Genomic DNA, 20,920 nt, shown 5'->3' with positions numbered 1-20,920 from the left:
TGGCTTGCCACTCTGCCCCCCAGGTATATCTTATACCCCCTATATGCCACTCTGCCCCCAGATATGCCTTATTCCCCACTATATGGCACTCTGCCTCCCTGATATAATTTTTAACCCCTATATGCCACTCTGCCCCCCCGAAATGCCTTATACTCCCTATATGCCACTCTGCCCCCAGATATGCCTTTTAACCCCCTATATGCCACTCTGCGCCCCCCCCACAACTTACAAGTGCTTCCCCAGGCTTGTCTCCCATACTTCAGACTCCCTGGTGTCTAGTGGGGGCAGCCGGTGGATGCGCACAGACAACCTCCACTGCTGCCGGCACTTCCGCAGGGCTTCTATTACTGAGCACCGCCTTGACCTTCTGAACGGTTGACCAGCCTGAACGGTGGTTCAGGCTGTGGATCCACGCTGCAGTACAAGGAAAGGCGCCCCAAGCGGTGATGACGAGCAATGCAGGAACAGATGGTACTAGGAGCAGACAATCGGATAGTCGGGGTCACGAGCAGAGGTCAGGACTGGCAGCAAACACGGATAGTCGGGGTCACGAGCAGAGGTCAGGGCAGGCAGCAAACAATGGATAGGCAGGTACAAGCTGATTTCAGGTAAAGGCAGGCGGCAAACAACGGATGGTCAGGTTCAAACAGAGTTCAGGCAACAAAAAGGCAAGTCAGATTCAGGAACGCTAGTGTAGGCAATAAAGGCTCTATCACAGGCAAGGGATAGCTCTAAACTGAGGGTTTAAGTATCCCTCCATCCCTAGATCCTCCTACCCACCTAATTAAGGGGGAGGAGGAAAAAAGATAAAAGGTCCCTTTAAGCCCCTAATGAATATTCATGAGATAGCTCTCATGACATCTCGGCGCGCGTCCCGTCTAGATCACTCGATCCACACGGGGGCGCGTGTCCCGCAGCAGGACGGACCTCGCCGCGTTTCCCGCGAGCGGGACGAGCCGGGAGCTGCATGCGCAAGCTGCGTCTCGGCTCCCCCGCATGAGGACACCGCGGATCCGCCGGCGAGGTAACACTCAGTTATAGAAGCCCCAGCGGAACTAACGAGCAGACATCGCGCAGACATTCATTGGCTGCCGGGAGGAGGATCCACGTCCCCTGCAGCACTGCCAGGGATCCTCCACTTCCGCCAGGGCTTCTATGATGGAGCACCGGAAGGTCATGTCACGCCGGAGCTCCATCATATAAGCCCCGCAGAGGAAGTGCCGGTGGCAGCGGAGGTCACCAGAGAGGAGGATCCAGAGTGGAGTGCTGGAGGGGATCTTAATCTTATAGTCAGACCTCTACTTGAGGTCCGATTATAAGACGGCCTTGAATATAAGACGAGGGGTATGAAAAAAACCTTGTTTTATAATCGAGCAAATACGGTATATTAATATCAGACTCTGCTGCCAATACATTTTATTTTGAAAAAATTGGACCCTACGCAAGCATTTCCTAGCATGCAATCCCTAGCATGCAATCACTCCCTCTGCTCCCACACCAAAAAAATATTTACCACACTGACTGCAGATTAGGGGAAGAGTCAGTGCAAGCTTCCCTCTTTCTGTCCCTACCATGACCGGACAGTCATAGGGACAGCGAGGCGGAAGGTGTTCGGCCTCTTTTGGGTCGTAAACGGAGGCGTACTGTCGATATGGAGCAGGAAGCTGAAGCGCGTCAGAAGGAGGGGTCCTGATCGCTTGCAGGAAAGATAACCAAGCACAGGTCAAGCAGTGTCGGCGACAGTATGGGAAGGGAATCTGATCTCCCCTGAGGAGGATATATATATTTGCTAAACAGCTTGAAATTGTTCAAAGTGCATTTTTTACAGTAGATTTTACTTATTTATGTGTGACTGCCTGAGTCTCTGTGTGCCCGAGAGACTGCCTGAGTCCTCTGTGTGCCCGAGAGACTGCCTGAGTCTCTGTGTGCCCGAGAGACTGCCTGAGTCTCTGTGTGCGTGCGTGAGAGAGAGAGACTGTCTGAGTCTCTGTGTGCGTGTTTGAGAGAGAGAGAGACTGCCTGAGTGTCTGTGTGCATGTGTGTGTGTGAGAGAGAGACTGCCTGAGTCTGTGTGAGAGAGAGACTGCCTGAGTCTGTGTGAGAGAGAGACTGCCTGAGCCTGTGTGTGTGTGAGAGAAACTGCCTGAGTCTCTGTGTGTGTGTGAGAGAGAGAGACTGTCTGAGTCTGTGTGTGAGGCTGCCTGAGTGTGTGAGGTTTTTATTTTTTAGTACGAAATCTCAGAAGTGGTTACTAAAAAAATTGAATCCCACCACTGTGGGGAAAGTAAGGAAAATCTATATAAAATTAGTTATTTCTGAAATCAGGGCACCTGAATTGATAAACTTGGAGGGGATTTTCCATTACTTTACCTAATTTTGCGAGGATTCAGAGGGAGAATTTATAAAAAATTAGGTATTTTTTTCACATTTTTTACTAGTTTTTACTAAATTTCTCATCCTAAATTTTCAGCTAATCAGCTAACTATGGTATCAAAAGAAAGCTCTATCTCTCCTTGAAAAAACAATATATAGTTTACATGGGTAGACTATTCACAAGAAAAGAGAATACCGTATTTGCTCGATTATAAGACGAGGTTTTTTCCAGAGCAAATGCTCTGAAAAATACCCCTCGTCTTATAATCGGGGTCGTCTTCTAATCAGACCCCAAAAAAACGGCTGGGGCCATGCTGCTTACCGGTCGCGAGCAGCGTCTCTTCCGTTAGAAGCAGGAGGACAGGAAGCTTGTAGCTTCCTCACAGAACTCTATCTCCCCCTCCCTCCTCTGGGGGCGGGGCCAGAGAAGTTGCTGGTACAGCCGGTCCCCTGCAGAAGTCTTCGAGTGAGAGATCTGCAGTTCAGGTAAGGGGGTGGGGGAGGGTTTTTGGGTAAGTATGTGTGATTAATGTGTGAAGTATGTGTGATTAATGGAATGAATGAGTATTTAAATGTTTGTGAATGTGTGTTTGTGTGTGATAGCATGGATGTGTAAGGGGGGTGGGGGTTGTAGCATGGCATAGGGAGGCTGTAATCCCACTACTATCATCCCCAGGTTCCAGCATGTACTGGCTGCCTTGGCTTGATAGGAGTGTGATTGCTGTTAGCAGCAATCACACTCCTATCAAGCCAAGGCAGCCAGTACATGCTGGGTTAAAAGGCATATCATGGGGCTGAGTGGCATATAGGGGGTTAAAATGCATTTCTGGACCTCCAGAAATGCATTTTAACCCCCTATATGCCACTCAGCCCCATGATATGCATATATACCTCCAGAAATGCATTTTAACCCCCTATATGCCACTCAGCCCCATGATATGCCTTTTAACCCCCTATATGCCAGAGTGGCATATAGGGGTATAAGGCATATCATGGGGCAGAGTGGCAAATAGGGGGGGTATAAAGCATTTCTGGGGGCAGAGTGGCATAACTGGGGGGGGGGCAGGTTGGCAAATAAAAGGAAATTTAAAAAATATATTTACATGAATTAATATTTACTGGTAAAACTTTTTTTCCTATAGGGTCGTCTTATATTCAGGCTTTTTGTTTTTTTCCTAAATTAATATTTTGATTTTGGGGGGTCGTCTTATAATCGAGCAAATACGGTAATCGCTGAACCGACGTACCACAAAAATGGCAAAATTGCTCTGGGACTTGAGGAACCAAAAACCCCTGGGATTGAAGGGGTTACAGTTTCCCCTGGAGATCTACAACGCTCAAGGTTACAAATGTTTCTGTTCCTGTTTTTATTGTTATTATTACGTTCATGTTGTAGGGGTCATGGCTTTGCAACACTAAGACAACCAATTTACACTCATAATAATAATAATAATAGGTATCACCTTGAGTGGGGTACTTGGGGGGACTTTACACATATAACAGCTAATAAAGCCAGATGCCATCCCTTAAAAGGGGGCTAGCCCACTAACAAATCCAATCATTAACTGAGACACTCTCACAAAATCAACAGAATGTTAATGGTCTTTAATACCCCAATAAAATGCATGCTAGTTACTAACCATCTTAAATGGATTCAATCACAAGTGATTTTACTACAGGAAACATTGGAAGAACACTGACAACCCTGTCCTTAAAGGAAAAAATTTTTCTTTAAAACCTGTAATGACATCTGCTGTAAAACCTCAACACAAGAATATAAAAAATGCCATTTTTCCAGCTCCAACACTCTCCATACAGCCTGCTGTGCATATCCATATTGAGTAATATTTCGGTCAGATCCGTCCGAAGATCCGCATCCCCGTCTATATGTGACGTTTTGTGCGTACATAGCGGCCATTTGGTTACTGGTAATAGCATTACAATGAGAGACAATGACCATTTTGGTTATTGGCGGTGGCCATTTTGCACACGGCTGTTAAATCTTCATACAGAGCCATCTGCTCGGCTATTCACATGTAACAAAGTAACTTTAACATAACTAGCATAAAGCAGCAGCAACTGGGAATATCTGTTTGTATAACAGTAAAACATCCCTGCACACATTTATTATATAACATAAAAAAAGTCAGCCAGACAATATGGGTGCAATAGAAAAATCTGTGGGCGCAAAGTGGGTGCAATGGCAAGTAATTTTATTCATTATGGGTCACAGATATTTTTCACTATTCAAGGAGGGGTAAAACGATGGCTGACTTTACATGCATCTGAAGCCAGCCTGCCACCTTTTATAAAGAAATGTTTTATAAGATTGTACATAGAGCATATATTTCCCTGTCATGTTGTTTTGCTAAGGGCACATCGTCAACATTCTAAATGCAACAGCCCTAATGCTGTCTTGATACATTGTTTCTGGCCACATTATCCAGACCTTCTCAAGATCTAGTCGACACTTTGACATTTCAAGATTAAAACTTATATTTCCTCTCACACTCCCAGGGGAGGGCTGGCAGCCTAAGGCCTGGGGGGCAAGTCTAGTCAACTGGCCCACTGCACCATCAAAGCGGCTGCGAGCGACATTGAAAGCGGCCGTCGTGCGGCAGTCACTCCACCAGCGCCTAATGAAATTAAAGTGGCCGGCGTGCAAACACCGCATGCCTCAGCTCTTCATCACACCCCTTTTAAGACGTGGGAAGAGGAGCTGAGGCATGGCCATTGGGTCTGACAGCCGCATGATGCAGGGGCGTACCTAGAGTATTTGGCACCTGTGGCAGACCCTGTATGTGGCACCCCCACACACACACACTTTAAAACTGCATAGTTTCTATGGTTAGGCAAACATTGACAGGGGTACAGCATATTTGTTATCATTATTTACTTAGGGATTATGCGGTACCACCGTCAATGTGTGCCTATACATTGAGCCAGACACTGACAACCCCTATCACTATATACTAAGCCAAACATTGATGTGGTGTAGGCTTACCACTTTAGTGACTGGCATTGTATATAGTAGTGATGCACCGAAATGAAAATTCTGGACTGAAACTAAAAATTCAGCATTCACTTGGCCAAAATTGAAAAAAAACAACAAAAAAAAAAACTTATATATATATAACAACAATCACAATCCTATCATGTCCAGGTTCTAGCATGTGCTGGCTGACTTAGCATGATAGGAGTGTGATTGCTGTTTGCAATTATATATATAAATATATATATATATATATATATATATATATATATTAATACTGTCATTGAATTATTCTGTCCAATAAAAGTGTTAACACACCGAAGTTGGACCAAAAAATAATTTATAACAGCAATCACACTCCTATCATGCCTAGGCAGCCACTACATGCTGGAATCTGGGCATGAAAGGAATGTGATTACGGACTCCCTATGCCAAGCTATCCCCCAACACTTACACATCCATGCTATCTGAAACCCTCATTCAGAAACATTCAGCATAACACCCATCACTCTCACACACTTACATTCAGCATAACACCCATCACTCTCACACACTTACATTCAGCATAACACCCATCACTCTCACACACTTACATTCAGCATAACACCCATCACTCTCACACACTTACATTCAGCATAACACCCATCACTCTCACACACTTACATTCAGCATAACACACATCACTCTCATACACTTACATTCAGCATAACACCCATTACTCTCACACACTTACATTCAGCATAACACCCATCACTCTCACACACTTACATTCAGCATAACACCCATCACTCTCACACACTTACATTCAGCGTAACACCCATCACTCTCACACACGTACATTTAGCATAACACCCATCACTCTCACACACTTACATTCAGCATAACACCCATCACTCTCACACACTTACATTTAGCATAACACCCATCACTCTCACACACTTACATTTAGCATAACACCCATCACTCTCACACACTTACATTCAGCATAACACCCATCACTCTCACACACTTACATTCAGCATAACACCCATCACTCTCACACACTTAATAATCCACTCACTCCTGCCTTTTCTTCTTTCACTCTCACTTTTCCTCTTCCTCCTCTTCTTCTTCTACTTCTTCTTCTTCCTGTCCTGTGCACTGAGCGCGGAAGACGGTGGGCGTGGCTTCAGTGTTGTGCGCCGGGATCAAGTCCCGGCGCACAGCCACTGTTGCCGCGCGCACCGTTTCTGGAGGCGTGCCGGCATGGTGGCAGCCCTCAGATGAGCGGCAGCCGGGGCGGACCGCCCCCCTCCCTCCCCCGCCAGGTACGCGTGACTGCCGCATTCAATCCTGCTCGCGGCCGCTTAGTTTTTAACTTTGCGGCCGCAGCCGCATTGAATGCCTGTCTGCCGGTCGTCCGTCCGGCCCACCGGCCCGGATTTAGGGCGGCCTGGGGGGCAATTGCCCCCCTGCCCCCCGGCCCAGCCCGCCCCTGCACACTCCTTTTAAAAATTTTTAGCATTACTCAAGACAGACTACTCTCACTCATACAATCATAGCGGTGGGTCTCAAGACTATCTTGTATAAATGGATCGAGGCTTCAGAGCCTACAATGGCTCTTTTACAGTCAAAGCTAATTTTAATTTTCCGCATGACCTGGTTAATTGTCCAGAGAACCAACCCAGAGAGCACTGAAACTTTTACAACCAGATGAAAAATTCACCCTGGTACATGATACAACGTTTACAGAAAAGGGACCCAATTCCATCACGCACTTCTTGATTCCATAGGTCTTGGTGTGATGGTTTGATCCAATATTGGCTAATTTTATGAAGCAGGTTATAGGAAATCGACCCAATCACCATAATCACTTCCCTGACCATGCCTGGACTGTAACTGATTTTGGACAGATAAGATAATAATAGGCTTTGACTGTTTTTGGGTTCTTATCTTATATTGTTTTCTTTGTAACATCAAAAAGTAAATCTAACACAGTGTGATATTTCATGTCAACTAATGTGATGGAATAAACTTTAAAAAAAAAAAAAAAAAGTACTCCTCCCAAAAGTGGCTTTTTAGCCCCCAAACAACCTGACAAATTCATGCATGGGTGGTACCACTGTATTCACGAAATGTTGCTGATGATTGTACTTCAGGTTTGCATTTAGAGCTCCTGGTATAGGTCACTGTCAAACAATACCCCAATACGTGTGTATTGGGGTATTGTTTGACAGTGACATATACCAGGAGCTCTAAATGCAAACCTGAAGTACAATGTGTGTTATAACAACACACACAAAGGCTGGTGGTGGAATTAGCACATGGAAAGGGTTAAAATACCACCATTTGAAATACCTTGAGGTGTCTAGTTTTAAAACATATATGTTTTGCCAGGGGTAAATTGAATCAGTCAGCTTAAAAGGTGTCTCAAATAGGGCATGGGACAGAAAGATCAGATGTCAAAGTTCCAAGTTGAAAAGCCTGTCAGGGTCCGGGTAATCAGGTTGGGTAGGAGCCTCATTGCAGGGGATACCTGGGGTTCTGTCTGCACATGGGGATGCATGGTAACCAAGGGATAAGACAGACAGACACGAAGGAATACACCACAGGCAGAAATCCAGTTAATGCTATGTATTGTATATTATGGCAGGACAAGCAAATACAGGTTAAACAGTCTCTTAGCAATAAAACGTATGTATGGCAGGAAGCCCACTGGCAAGGCAGATGGCAGGAAGCCCTCTGGAGGGGCGCACAGCAGGAAGCCCACTGGACGGGGCTGAAGGCAGGAAGCCCACTGGACGGGGCTGAAGGCAGGAAGCCCACTGGACGGGGCTGAAGGCAGGAAGCCCACTGGACGGGGCTGAAGGCAGGAAGCCCACTGGACGGGGCACAAAGTAGGAAGCCCACTTGGAAGGGCACAAAGTAGGAAGCCCACTTGGAAGGGCACAAAGTAGGAAGCCCACTTGGAAGGGCACAAAGTAGGAAGCCCACTTGGAAGGGCATAAGGTAGGAAGCCAACTGGCAGGGCTGAAGGCAGGAACAATACAGGATCAGGTAAGCAGGAAGCCAGGGCCAAACATTCCTGTAACTTCAATGCAAAGGCACCTAACAAACAGGGGAGTGTCCAGATATAGGCCTGGTCATTATGTCAGGTGTGAATGACATAGGCTTCAGGTGAGGGAGGCAGGGTAATAAAGCTTGTTGGTTAGGTCAGGTGTGAATGACATAGGCTTCAGGTGGGGGAGGCATAGATGTATTATAACCAAACACAGCTGAATATAAATACACCGAACATTGGATTAAATACATAGCAAATGAAGAGTTAAACTTGAACTCTCCAGCAGTCAGGATAGAATCCTGACAAAACCGAATTGTGCATGTCTCAAATGTGGCCTTTTACCCCCAAATAACCTGATAAACTCATCCACTGTACTCCGGAGTTGTTGCTGAACACATATTGGGGTGTTATTTAAGAGGGATATATACCAGGAGCTAAAAAAAATTATACCTGAAGTACAATTTGTGTGAAAAAAACACAAAATAATTAACTGCCACAAAGTTTGATAAAGGCTGGTGGTAGAGTTTGAAATGCCCTGGGATGTCTTTTTTCTACTTGTACTTATTGGGCTATAACTTGCAAAGAAGGCAAAAAAAAAAACCCAATAAAAACATTGGGTATTTGGGGACTTACATTTTGTATTTCATCATTTTGAGATCTGATTATTTATTGCTCCATTGTCAAGTTTTATTTCAAATGATCCAATGGGGGAGGTAGGGTATGGGGACATATAATGTTTACTATGTTCTTGTTTTTGTGCAAAAATCTAATAAACAGATTAAAAAAAAAGCACATAGGCAGCCATCTCCATAGACAAATGTTAGCAATAACATTAGTCATACTTAAAAACTCAGTTACTTCAACCCATTAAAGATGCAGGTATTTTCCATTATTTTACTTTTTGGGATACAAGGGATGTCAGCATATTTGCTACGTCTTTCTTTAACTGTAATTTCTAACTGTTTCATTATAGCGAAACAAACACATATTGTGCCTACTAGACTTAAGAAAACTGACCAAAAACGATTTTGGACAACAAATCGGAAGGTGTTTTCACATTCGGAAGTGAAATTCATTGTCAATCACCCTCATTCACTCTCTCGTGCTCTTTAACACTCTCCTACGTGCTCTCTCACACTCTCTTTGAATGTCTCACTACCTTCTCTGTCGACCGATTCTGTGTCCCTGTCTCCGTGACCTGCAGCTCTGCTTCTCATCTTACATCTTCTTGTTATTCTACTTTATTTCTTCTGTCTTCATCCACTGCTCCAAAAAATCTCTGTTCTGTTCTCCACATACAATGGAGCATGAACTTCAGCAAATTGGCAGCGCTCACGGGCAAATACTCTTCAACTGGGGAAATAGAGCCCTTCACTTTTTTGCCGAAGTAACCTTATGGTAAACTTCTGGAAAATGCAGGAGCTTCTGGACAAACATCTCCCCCAATTGGAAGAAAGGGAGAAGGTGTGCCCTGCGGCTCAGGCCTTTGCCAAAGTAACCTTACAGTAGTGATGGGAAGCTCGGATCAGTAAAGTGAATTGGTTCATTTTGAGTGATTCATTGAAATGAACCGATTCATGAACTGATTCTTTGGTTCACTCACCCTTTCATTATAGTCTATGAATCCTCCTAAAGTCCACACTACTCAGCAACTAAACTCAAAGTAAGTATAAGATTAATATTTGGGATGCTGAAAGTTAGGGGAGGTGGGGGTTAATTTAGGGGCAGTTACGGTTAATGGGGTCTTTAGGGTTAATTTAATAGTGAGGACTGAGGAGTTAATTTAATTAATTTAATAAGGTTCACGTAAGGTGCAGTTAGAGGTAAAGGGGGCAAACTAAAGGGAATCTAGAGTTCTAGAGTTCCTATAGTTCAGTGATGGCGAACGCGTGGCACGCCGAGCCGTCTCTGTGGGCACGACCAGGGCCGGACTGGCCCACCGGGATACCGGGAAATTTCCCGGTGGGCCGGCAGATTCGTAGGCCGGGCGGCTGCCCGAAATCTAATCTAAACGGCCGGCGCTACTTCAATTCTTTTTTTATTAAAGTATTAAAGCAGCGCCGGCGGCATCAGCAGTCAGCGGCCGTGTGTGATGGCCGCCTACTGATGGGAGCAGCGTGAGGGGTGAAAGCCCCGCCCCCTCGCACGGACCTTTCACCCCTCATGTTGCTCCCCTCACTATGTGGCCATCAGATTAATGGAAAGTTAATCGAAACGGCCGATGCGTGCTGACACCGCCGGCCGGAGCTACTTTAATACTTTTTTTATTTTACTTTATATGGCAAGCCGATCCGGCATATTCAATTTAAAAAAAAAAGAATTAAAGTAGCTCCGGCCGGCGGTGTCAGCACGCATCGGCCGTTTCGATTAAATTTCCATTAATCTGATGGCCGCATAGTGATGGGAGGAGCGTGAGGGGTGAAAGCACCGCCCCCTCACACTCAGACTGCTGGAGCACCGGATGTCCTGTCACTGACATCCTGTCAACATGGAAAACAGCGGCCTGCAGCTACCAGAGGACGGAGGCCAGGATGAAAAAGCCCCCAAAGTGGAAGAAGTAGAAGGTGAATAACCAATTTTTTTTTTTTAACAAACTGTATAATATTTTTTTTATATAAAAGCCTCATGCCCCCCATATGCCACTCTGCCTCCCTGATATGCCTTATGCCCCTTATATGCCACTCTCCTTCCAGAAATGCCTTATACCCCTATATGCCACTCTGTTCCATGATATGCCTTTTAACCCTCTAGATGCCAGAGTGGCATATAAGGGTATAAGGCATTTCTGGAGTCAGAGTGGCATATAGGGACTACAAGGCATTTCTGGAGGGAAAGTGGCATATAGGAGGTTAAAATGCATATCATGGGGCAGAGTGGCAAATAGGAGGGTATAAGGCTTTTCTGGAGTGCCCCATGGTATGCCTTTTAACCCCCTATATGCCACTCTGCCTCTATAAATGCCTTTTAACCCCCTATATGCCACTCTGCCTCTATAAATGCCTTTTAACCCCCTATATGGCAGAGTGGCATATAGGGGGTATAAGGCATTTCTGGAGGCAGAGGGGCATATAGGGAGTTAAAAGGGGGCAGAGTGGCAAGCCTGGGGCAGATGTCTGGCACTCCACCAGAATTGATCTGTGTTTGTTTTCGGGATGTACCCTGCAATACGAAAATACATCAGATTCTACTAACTTAATCAGGTTCTATTAACTTAAGTAATTGAAAGCTCCTTGACATGGGGCTCTGTGCAAAAGAAAATAAAAAGGGGGTAGAAGGGGCTGTTGGTAACCCTATTAGAGGAAGGTAAAGATTGCTTCAGGTTCTCGGCAACAGCGACTCACGTGATATGCCTTTTAACCCCCTATATGGCAGAGTGGCATATAGGGGGTATAAGGCATTTCTGGAGGCAGAGGGGCATATAGGGGGTTAAAAGCAGGCAGAGTGGCAAGTCTGGGGCAGATGTTCATAACTGGGGGGGGCAGGTTGGCAAATAAAAGGAAATAAAAACAAAAACAAAAAATGTCTCAATCTAAAAATGTTTGCAGTAGTAAATGTTTTGATTCCATTATGTGTAATATATTTCATTTATTAGGGCCTTTTAACAGTTTTGCTTTCTGGTATTTTAATACAAATAATATGATAAAAAGAATGTTTTATAGTTATTTGTACGGCAAATAGTGTGACTCGGGTATGTATAAGGGGTGCGTGTGGGTATAAGAGCTCAATCGCGAGATAAACTATATGGGGCTGCTCTCCAAATGTTTCCAGGGCTGCTTTTCAGTCCCAGTCCGGCCCTGGCCGTGACTACAGTCATACACTGTAATCAGAGTTCCTCTGAAGGATTCAGTGAGTCAGTGAACGAATGACTCATAGTTCCTCTGAACGATTCAGTGAGTCAGTGAATCGATGACTCATAGTTCCTCTGCACGGTTCCTTGACTCAGTGAATCGATGAGCTGTAGCCTGATCCCTGAGTCTGTGTGCTGTGCAGATGACTCACTCTAGAGTCATATTACAACTGCAGTTCATGATTCACAGACTGAACTGTTACAAATTAATCGTTCAGTCTACTGAACTGATTCATCCGGATCATTGAAAAGAATCAGTTCAAAAGAACGATTTGTTTCCTATAGGGTCGTCATACATTCAGGCTTTTTCTTTTTTCCTAAATTAATATTCAGAGGGTCGTCTTATAATTATAATCGAGCAAAAACGGTAGTAACACAAGACTGGAGCGCGCAAGACAGAAATTAACTTGTCGCTTTTAATTAATTTATTTTTTTATAAGTGTGATATTCATTTATTTGTTGTGCACATCAGATTTGTGATACAAATACAAATAAGACCCCATTTGCTGCAGCTGGGGTGTAGTTTCTAAAAATATATAGTTTTGTTGGCATATTTTAACATCCCAGGCAGTTAGAGCTGTTTAATTGACGGCAGACATGCATTAAATTTAAAGATGTCTTTTGTGATAGTCTAGTAAATTGAACTGTTAGCAATAAAATATTTGAAAAACACAGTCTACTGTTCTCAATTTATGTTTATTTTAGACCTGTTACCTACTACAAATATTTAGCAACACAGGTTTTGATATTAGAGTTTAGAAAAATAAAATTACAAACTTGTTTTTATTTTTTTCCCATTTAAACACATATAAAAATTGTATATTTGGAATCCCCTGGGTGTGCTGAAAAAAAACAATATATGGTTTGTATAGTTTATTCCCAAGAAATTTGCTTCTCCACGCATATAACGTGAGCTGCAGCAAAATGCTCAAAATTGCCTTAGCACCAGGGTGGAAAATGGCTTAGCAGTGAAAGGGTTAATAAAAGTGTGGTTAACACTCCAAAATGTTTCCATTTTTAGATAATTTTCATACTAAATGATAATTATATATATAAACTATTATTTCAAAAGGAAGCCCTGCTTGTGCTGAAAAAAACCAAAATATAATATGTGGGGGTGCGCTAAACGAGTTAATGAGCAATCAGAGTTGAATAAAAACATAGCAAAAGCACAAAAACTACTCTGGTCATTTAGTGCAAACATGGTAACCCCCTCCCCCCACCCCACAACTTGGTACTGTAAGGGTTAAAGACCATATGGTAAAAATTACACTGGCGTTAGGGTATAAAAAAAAAACCTTGTCCTGACTGGGTTAACAGGTAAGAATCTGATAATTTTGACTCTTGAACATTGGTTCAGCACAGCTTTACACAAAGCAAATCTTTAACTATACAACCGTTAGCACACCATGTTACTATCCGTCCAATACATTGTTACGGTTACTCTGCTACTGGTTTTAATGTCTGTATCTGGAAAAACTTAACACATCAACGCCAGTAACGAGAGCCCATGCGAAAAGTGAACACCCAGCATGCTCTAGTCGCCCTGCCCTTTAAAACGACCCAGCGATTGAGACGCATGTGCACAGTGAATACCCATCATGCTCTGGTCGTTCTTCCCTATACCGGACGCCACGACTGGCGCACATGCGCAAAGTAATTACCCAGCATTCGCTGCGCCCTATATAAACCTGCCTATTGGCCTTGCTCGTTCGTTTGCATCGTGGAAGTTCATTTGAGCGGTTCGTAGGTGATCTTTAGGGTCGCAGTTTTGCCTAGGCTTGTATGTTCAAAAGGTTTTATTTTAATTAGTTATGTAACTGTGCCTTTATTGTTCTGTGACGCGCATTTTTTGTATGTCTCTCGTCCATGTATGAAAGCACGTGGCTTATTGCGTTTAATAGCTTGTATGACGCATCGTAAGAGCTAATCGTCCTCGTTCGCGTGTTTAGTACTAGCTATGAATTTCTCTTCGTAATAGCACTATGATGAGACTTATCACAGACCTGTTCTGAGTACTATGAGGACAGTTAATGTCTCTGAGTCTTTAGGTAGTACTGATATTTATTGTGCACTAAATGTAGCCAATGGTTTGTTTACACTTTTTTTCTCTTTTTATAGTTGACGTACTACGGAGCTTGATTTTGGTGCGCTTGGTAAGTTTCTTTTCACTGTGATTTACTTGTGGAAATACAGTCACTTACAATTAAGTAGCGGGATGCCTGATGTCATGGCATTAATGTCGTTTACATTTTTCCACTTTCCTTCTGGTGAATTTCTGTAGCTAAAGCTCCCTTGCAGGGGTCTTATTCTTGCACGTGCATTCCTCAAGGTTCCAGAAAACTGGGACCGGTCTCCAGAATATTTGTTCATTAAATCATTGCTCAGTGTCACAATTTACACTGTCCGTACACTGCCCAGAAGGATGTGCTAAATAAATCGTTATGTTCTGTTGTCAGACTGCAGTCAGTAGCAGGAACATGTGTCAATGCGTCTTGTGCTGGCTCACAGTAGTGCACTATAGAACCCCTTCTGCGTTTACTCCTGTATACCACATGTGGAACACATCTTTTGCAAGCCAAATCGAGGGATACAGGGAAAAAAGTAAATCCTCATGGGGCGTATTGCAAGGAAGCTGCATCAACTTTAGGGTTCGCTAAACTATCGTGTGCATATAATGGCTAATGTCAGATTAGTGCTTACAGAACCTTTACATATTCACCACTAGTAATCAAACCTTTTTGATCTGGGGCCTCATTACCTTTCTATAAATGTATTATGTGATGCGCTGATATCCTATTGTCAAAATTCTGCATGTGACATGATTACCCTAAAATTTTGTATATTGATTTAGCTGCATCTAGGTACATATGATTACCTTTTAGCTTTTGTATATTTAAAATACTCCTGTGTCATATGTATGAGCTATGGCTGTTGTAACCGTTAAGATCTATTTCCACGAGCATACACTGCCACATTATAAAGTGTGGCTAGGTAGTGGTATGACTTGTACAGCCCAATAGTTGATGCGTGTTAAACCATGGAACTTGTGCCACAAGGATGATATGCTAGAACTCTCTCTTACTGAGTTAACAGTGGAGAATTGCCTCACTGAGTGGTACTTTATTCTTTCTTGCTCTAGCAACCTATTGTGCTGTTTGACATGTTTTACTAGAGATATATTCAGTGAAGTGTTGCTGATTATTTTATATAGCGCCATCAAATTCTGTAGTGCTGTACAATGGTGTAATGTCAACTGTAAATTAGGGCTGCAACAACTAATCGATAAAATCGATAATGAAATTCGTTGCCAACGAATTTCATTATCGATTAGTTGAATCGATTATCGATTATAAAATGAGGGTTTTTTCAGAGCAAACGCTCTGAAAAATACCCCTCATTATATAATCCGTTTGAGTGACTCGCAGCAGCAGCTCCTACTTACCAGTCCCTCCCTGTAATCACTGTGACAACTGGTCCCGCCCCCTTCCTTCTCCCAGAAGGCCAGAACCACATGGCTGTGACACTCATCAAACTGTAAGTATAAAATTAATATTTGGGCTGCTGAAAGTTAGGGGAGGTGAGGGTTAATTTAGGTGCAGTTATGGTTAATGGGGTGTTTAGGGGCAGCTATGGTTAATAGGGTGTTTAGGGTTAATTTAGGGGCAGCTACGGTTAATGGGGTGTTTGGGGTTAATTTGAGGCAGTTGTGGTTAATGGTGTGTTTAGGGTTAATTTAGGTGCTGTTGTGGTTGACTGGGTCTCTAGGGTTAATTTAGGGGATGCTGTTAATGGGGTGTTTAGGGTTAATTAAGGGGCAGTTATGGTTAATGGGGTGTTTAGGGTTAATTTAGGGTAGTTTTGATGGGGTATTTAGAGTTCATTTAGGGGTGGTTATGGTTAATGGTGTGTTTAGGGTTAATTTAATGATGAGGACTGAGGGTTAATTTAATTAATAAAGTTAACTTAAGGTGCAGTTAGAGATAGAGGGGGAGGGCAGACTAAGGGGAATCTAAATCCTGGGGGCAGTGAAGATTAACCCAGTACTTATTTATAAAAGTATGGTGTCAGTGTGCTGTGAACAGGTCTGTGACTATGAGGGGGGGGTATAAGGCATATCTGGGGAGGATGGAGTGACATATCTGGGGGTATAAGGCAAATACAGTATATAAGGCATATGTGGGGAGGGCAGTGTGGCATGCCTGGGGAGGACGGAGTGGTGTATCAGGGTGTACAAGGCATATCTGGGGCCACAGTGGCATATCTGGGGGTAGATCTGGGGGTATCTGGGGCATATCTGGGGGTAGATCTGGGGGTGGCATATGTGGGGAGGGCAGCGTGGCATGTCTGGGAGGCAGTGTGGCATGTCTGGGGAGGATGGAATGGTGTATCGGGGTATCAGGCACAGTGGCATATGTGGGAGGCAGCGTGGAGTGGCATATGTGGGAGGCAGCGTGGCGTGGCATATGTGGGAGGCAGCGTGGCATGTCTGGGATGCAGCGTGGCAAGCCTGGGCTCAAATGTGCATAAATTGGGGGGGCTGGTTGGGAAATAAAGACAAGAAATGCATTTTATCAAAGTTTTTTTATTCTGCTGTTTGTATTTAACATCATTTGTCTATTAAATTATTTTAAATGAAAATTACTTTTTTTTTATCCGATTAATCGACAAAATAATCGGCCAACTAATAGATTATGAAAATAATCATTAGTTGCAGCCCTACTGTAAATATTAACTACTCTGATTACATGTGCTGCCAAAAAATCTTCCTGCATGAAGATCTTGTGGTTCTTCATGTATTTGTCAAAGCATTTAATAATACTTCTGGTCCACTAACTCAAACATTATGGATTATAAACTATGGCTGTAAGCATTGGTATATTTGGTTCCCATAAATTTAAGCTTTTGAAGCTACAGTTCCTGCTCTGGACTAATTTTAGGGTGCCCCCTGACTGCACATGCTGCCCCCATGCTAGGCACCAAGCTACAAAACGCGGCTGATTTTGGGATTTTAACCCCTTGTTGCTTGCCGTAGGCTACAGATGCTGGGTGCTTCTATCAAATTACTACCTGATTAACTGTGTACTGCTAGAAACTAGATGAGATGCCTTTTGTGTTGCAGGTAAAACTGCATTTGATCAGAACTTGTTTTTCCATTATCTGATGAATAACAGACAAGCATGTTTTTTATGAAAATAGAAATTTTGAGAATGCTACGTAATAAACACGTGACTACTCGCTAAATATGCTGCTTACTATAACTGCCTCGTTTGCTTTTTAGGATTGTTTCTGAAGATGAATGAACCATTGTTTTGCAGGTAAAATGTCTTTCATTAAAAGACATGTAGTTTCTCGATTGTCTGTGATGAATATAATAGACAAGCATATGGCTGAATATATTGATGCAAATCTAAATTCTGAGAAAATGGACTTTATTTCTTAAGATTATGGCAGCCCTTGGTTCTTGTATTAATTTGTTATTTTCTACATAGGGTTATAGCTGCTGGCTAGATCATGGAGCAATGAATCTTAATCAGGTAAACTGACTAAATCAATGTTAGCATCTCTTGTTCTCAGTCTGGTTACTCAAATAACTGTTCTTTGCATATTTTTCCTTAGTAAATGTATTATAATGAAGAGCTTTGGCTGGTTGTTGCTGTAAAGCAAACAAGCACATTTAATCCGGTTTAGATAAGTCTACCTTATGTCACATGACTGTGAACAAAGAGCTTTAACCCCTTCAGTCCCCTATGGATGTACTGGTACATCCAGCCCTTCTTGCAGTGTCAGGGACACATCTCCACAGGAGATCAGCCTGGACTCGATCGGCAGTTTAAAATGACTGATAGGGCATTCCCTTCCGGGTTGCGTCACTCCTGTCCTCTTATGAGGCACAGACGCTGCGATCGCTATGCACGTCTGAGGACCTGCATAGAGATCAGTGTGATCGGTGGAGGGGATTGAGAAACAATGTCTATCACCCCCTTTCTTCCTGAAACAGAAGGAGGGAAAAAAATGGTTATTCATTGAAACAATAATAAAAAAAAATCATTAAAATATAAATAAAAAAAATAATAATGTAAGCTAAGTGATGTCATTGTGACATCTATATAAATTAGGTATTTCTGAAATCAGGACATCTCAATTGATAAACTTGGAGATTTTCTATCACTTTACCTAATTTTGTGAGGATTCAGAGGGAAAATGTAAAAAAATTAGGGTTTTTATTTCAAATTTTTGCTAGTTTACTAAATTTCTCATTCTACATTTTCAGCTAATCAACTATGGTATCAAAAGAAAGCTCTAGCTCTCCTTGAAAAAACTATATAGTTTACATGGGTACATTATTCACAGCAAAAGAGAATAATCGCTGAACAGACATAGCGCAAAATTGCTCGGACGTGAGGTACCAAAAACCCCTTGTATCGAATGGGGTTAAAGTTGCATTCTACATGACTGTTTTGACTGGGCAATACAGAATTCAGCAGCAGATAGGAACTGTTCAGCCCTTCTAATATTCAAACTGTCTAAATCCTCAAAACTAAAAATGGCCTTTGTTCCGGTTTTGTGTTCAGGATATTCCTATCTTAACCATTAACATTCCTTCATACAGACTGCTCATGAAATATTTTACTATTGCTGAAGTTTCTTGTGTTGGTGTCTATTTTCAAATAAGGCTTTTGTAATGTTGGCTCCATGTGATGATGTAAGTCTCGTTCGTCTGAAACCCATTGAAGAATAACAGCATGGTGGAGTTCTGATGGAGCTGCTTTACTGTGCAGGCATTGCAGAAACTAATTTTATTTTAGACTAATTTGTCTTGTCTTGCCTTTCTAGGTTAAAAGCAAACCTGAATAACGGGTATGTAATGATACAAGCCAGCCTCTAAAAATATCTAGTTTCTAGCTCAGAGGATGAATAATATAATCTGGATGGCACTGTGACCAAAGCCCTGATCAGACTTCTAGCCACATATTTTATCCCATTGCGGATGTGGAAACTCATTACTCTGTCTATGTGGCACCATGACTAGCCTTATAACGTGAGTACAGTATTTTCATAATGTGCCCCTTGATGATGACACCCTCACACGTCCGACTTACTAATGTGTACCAGAGCCTGTAAAGGTGAACCCACTGGTCCTGTTAGTAGGAAGAGAAGGATGTACTGTTCCAGCTGGAACTGTCTGAAAGGGCACTTCACATCTTGAAAAGGCACATGTTAAGTTTGTAGCCATGTTCATATTATGGCTTTTGTTTGAGGGTTTTTATAATACACTGGCTCATGAGAAGTTCTAAACATACTGTTGAATGTTCTGGGCCTAGTTCTATAGCGCTAAGTAGTCTTTATAATCTATCCATGCACAGGGTTAAAAGCCAGCCTATCAAGAATGACGTGCTCACAGCCAGGTAAGAAAAACATGAAGCTGAAATTCAAAAGACTTCTTGCCATGATGAGAAAAACCTAGCTCACTTTGAAATGAAATGAAAAGCTACAAAACTTCTGAGCAGAACCTACAGTTGTAGGATTTCTCCCTTTATGCTTAAAAATGTGTAACATTTCCTACTTCTTTACAGGGCAGTAGCCTGCAAAAGCAAAACTGAGCCAGGTGGGTTTTTTGCCTTATGCTCAGCATTTAGCGACCTTTAACTCTTTGCGGTCCAGTAAATTTTCATTAAGTGCACCAAGCAGGTCAAATTTCATTTTCAGAAGACACTTCATTTTTATACAAAATGGTTCTTTTTTTTTTCTTAACTACAAAGCAATTAAATACTATTTTAAAACCATATTAGTCTTTTTTCATTGTATGAAACCTTTTATAATCTGCAGAATCACACTAATATGGGTGATTCTGCTTTATAATAGCAACATCTAGTGGTCACTAGAAAATCCAACATTGAGCCACAATCTGTAAAATCTTTTTCTTAAAATAGGCGCTCCTAGCGATCAACTAGTAAACCATTGGACCTCAAACGTTAAAATTATGGTGGATATATTCTGACATGGGACCACAAAGGGTTAATATACTTTTGCACAAGTGTTGATAAAAAAAAATCACTGACATGATGATTACACTTCTGGAATCTCGTTCGTCTGAGTTCCTCTGAAGAAACTCTTTTAATAACTGACAGTGAACTTGTTCTGTTATGTAATTGGGCACATTAATCTGATACACTAACAATGTGAATATGTTCTTAGGCATCACAGCAAAGATGGCTACAACTCCTGGTAACTGGATTAGAGAAGGTGTTTGAAGGTAGTATTTCATAATGCTCAACATATCTAAAACATCCCTGAGCTTGCTGCCTCATCTTTCTGCTATACTGTACAGTATAAACATTTTAATGGTTTAAGTTGGCAGTATAGGTGTTTGCCTGGTTTGGAAACACATGTGAAGGAAATGAGTGGTTTGGACCTGTTATGTAATGTCTGCTTCTTGCACAAATTAGGGTGTAGAATAGTCCTGCAGATACAAACTACAGTGATGGTACCAAATGTAAATGCTGTCCACATACACTTGGTGGCTCTCAAGTAACGTTCAGAGATGTGGTGCCTGGGTCTCTAGTGATGAATCATCCACTATACCCTGAGCTAACGCTTGTGTTGGCTGTGACAAGGATTGTCGCTATACTGAAGAGATCTCTTCCCTTATGTTGACATAAAGCTG

General features: G+C 42.6%; 1 long non-coding RNA gene and 5 other non-coding genes across 12 annotated transcripts in view; all 6 read left to right on the top strand.

The window, feature by feature from the left end:
- Positions 1 to 20,920, top strand: part of LOC128467034 (uncharacterized) — a 69,643-nt gene that overhangs the window by 47,099 nt on the left and 1,624 nt on the right. The window contains exons 1-8 of one of the 7 annotated variants that reach the window (XR_008345665.1): positions 13,966 to 13,994; positions 14,374 to 14,408; positions 17,534 to 17,570; positions 17,745 to 17,789; positions 19,090 to 19,113; positions 19,620 to 19,661; positions 19,830 to 19,861; positions 20,452 to 20,512. This is a non-coding gene — a long non-coding RNA (uncharacterized LOC128467034). Of the gene's footprint in view, positions 1 to 13,965; positions 13,995 to 14,253; positions 14,409 to 17,359; positions 17,375 to 17,533; positions 17,571 to 17,744; positions 17,790 to 19,089; positions 19,114 to 19,310; positions 19,478 to 19,619; positions 19,662 to 19,829; positions 19,862 to 20,451; positions 20,513 to 20,920 lie in introns of those variants that run through there. The other 6 variants (XR_008345667.1, XR_008345664.1, XR_008345668.1 and 3 more) reach the window with 6 other exon arrangements.
- On the top strand, positions 14,233 to 14,300 carry LOC128468060 (small nucleolar RNA U25). The gene has a single exon (XR_008345779.1). It is a non-coding gene; the product is annotated as a small nucleolar RNA U25 (small nucleolar RNA).
- LOC128468070 (small nucleolar RNA SNORD26) lies at positions 15,305 to 15,372 on the top strand. The gene has a single exon (XR_008345789.1). It is a non-coding gene; the product is annotated as a small nucleolar RNA SNORD26 (small nucleolar RNA).
- Positions 17,610 to 17,677, top strand: LOC128468068 (small nucleolar RNA SNORD27). The gene has a single exon (XR_008345787.1). It is a non-coding gene; the product is annotated as a small nucleolar RNA SNORD27 (small nucleolar RNA).
- On the top strand, positions 19,322 to 19,447 carry LOC128468075 (small nucleolar RNA SNORD22). The gene has a single exon (XR_008345793.1). It is a non-coding gene; the product is annotated as a small nucleolar RNA SNORD22 (small nucleolar RNA).
- Positions 19,698 to 19,764, top strand: LOC128468067 (small nucleolar RNA SNORD29). Its single transcript, XR_008345786.1, has one exon. It is a non-coding gene; the product is annotated as a small nucleolar RNA SNORD29 (small nucleolar RNA).

The sequence above is a fragment of the Spea bombifrons genome, chromosome 10 (assembly GCF_027358695.1).
Source record: "Spea bombifrons isolate aSpeBom1 chromosome 10, aSpeBom1.2.pri, whole genome shotgun sequence".
In the NCBI taxonomy this organism is placed as follows: Eukaryota; Metazoa; Chordata; class Amphibia; order Anura; family Pelobatidae; genus Spea; species Spea bombifrons.
The sequence above is the reverse complement of the archived record's forward strand: the minus strand, read 5'-3'. Positions and strand labels throughout refer to the sequence as shown.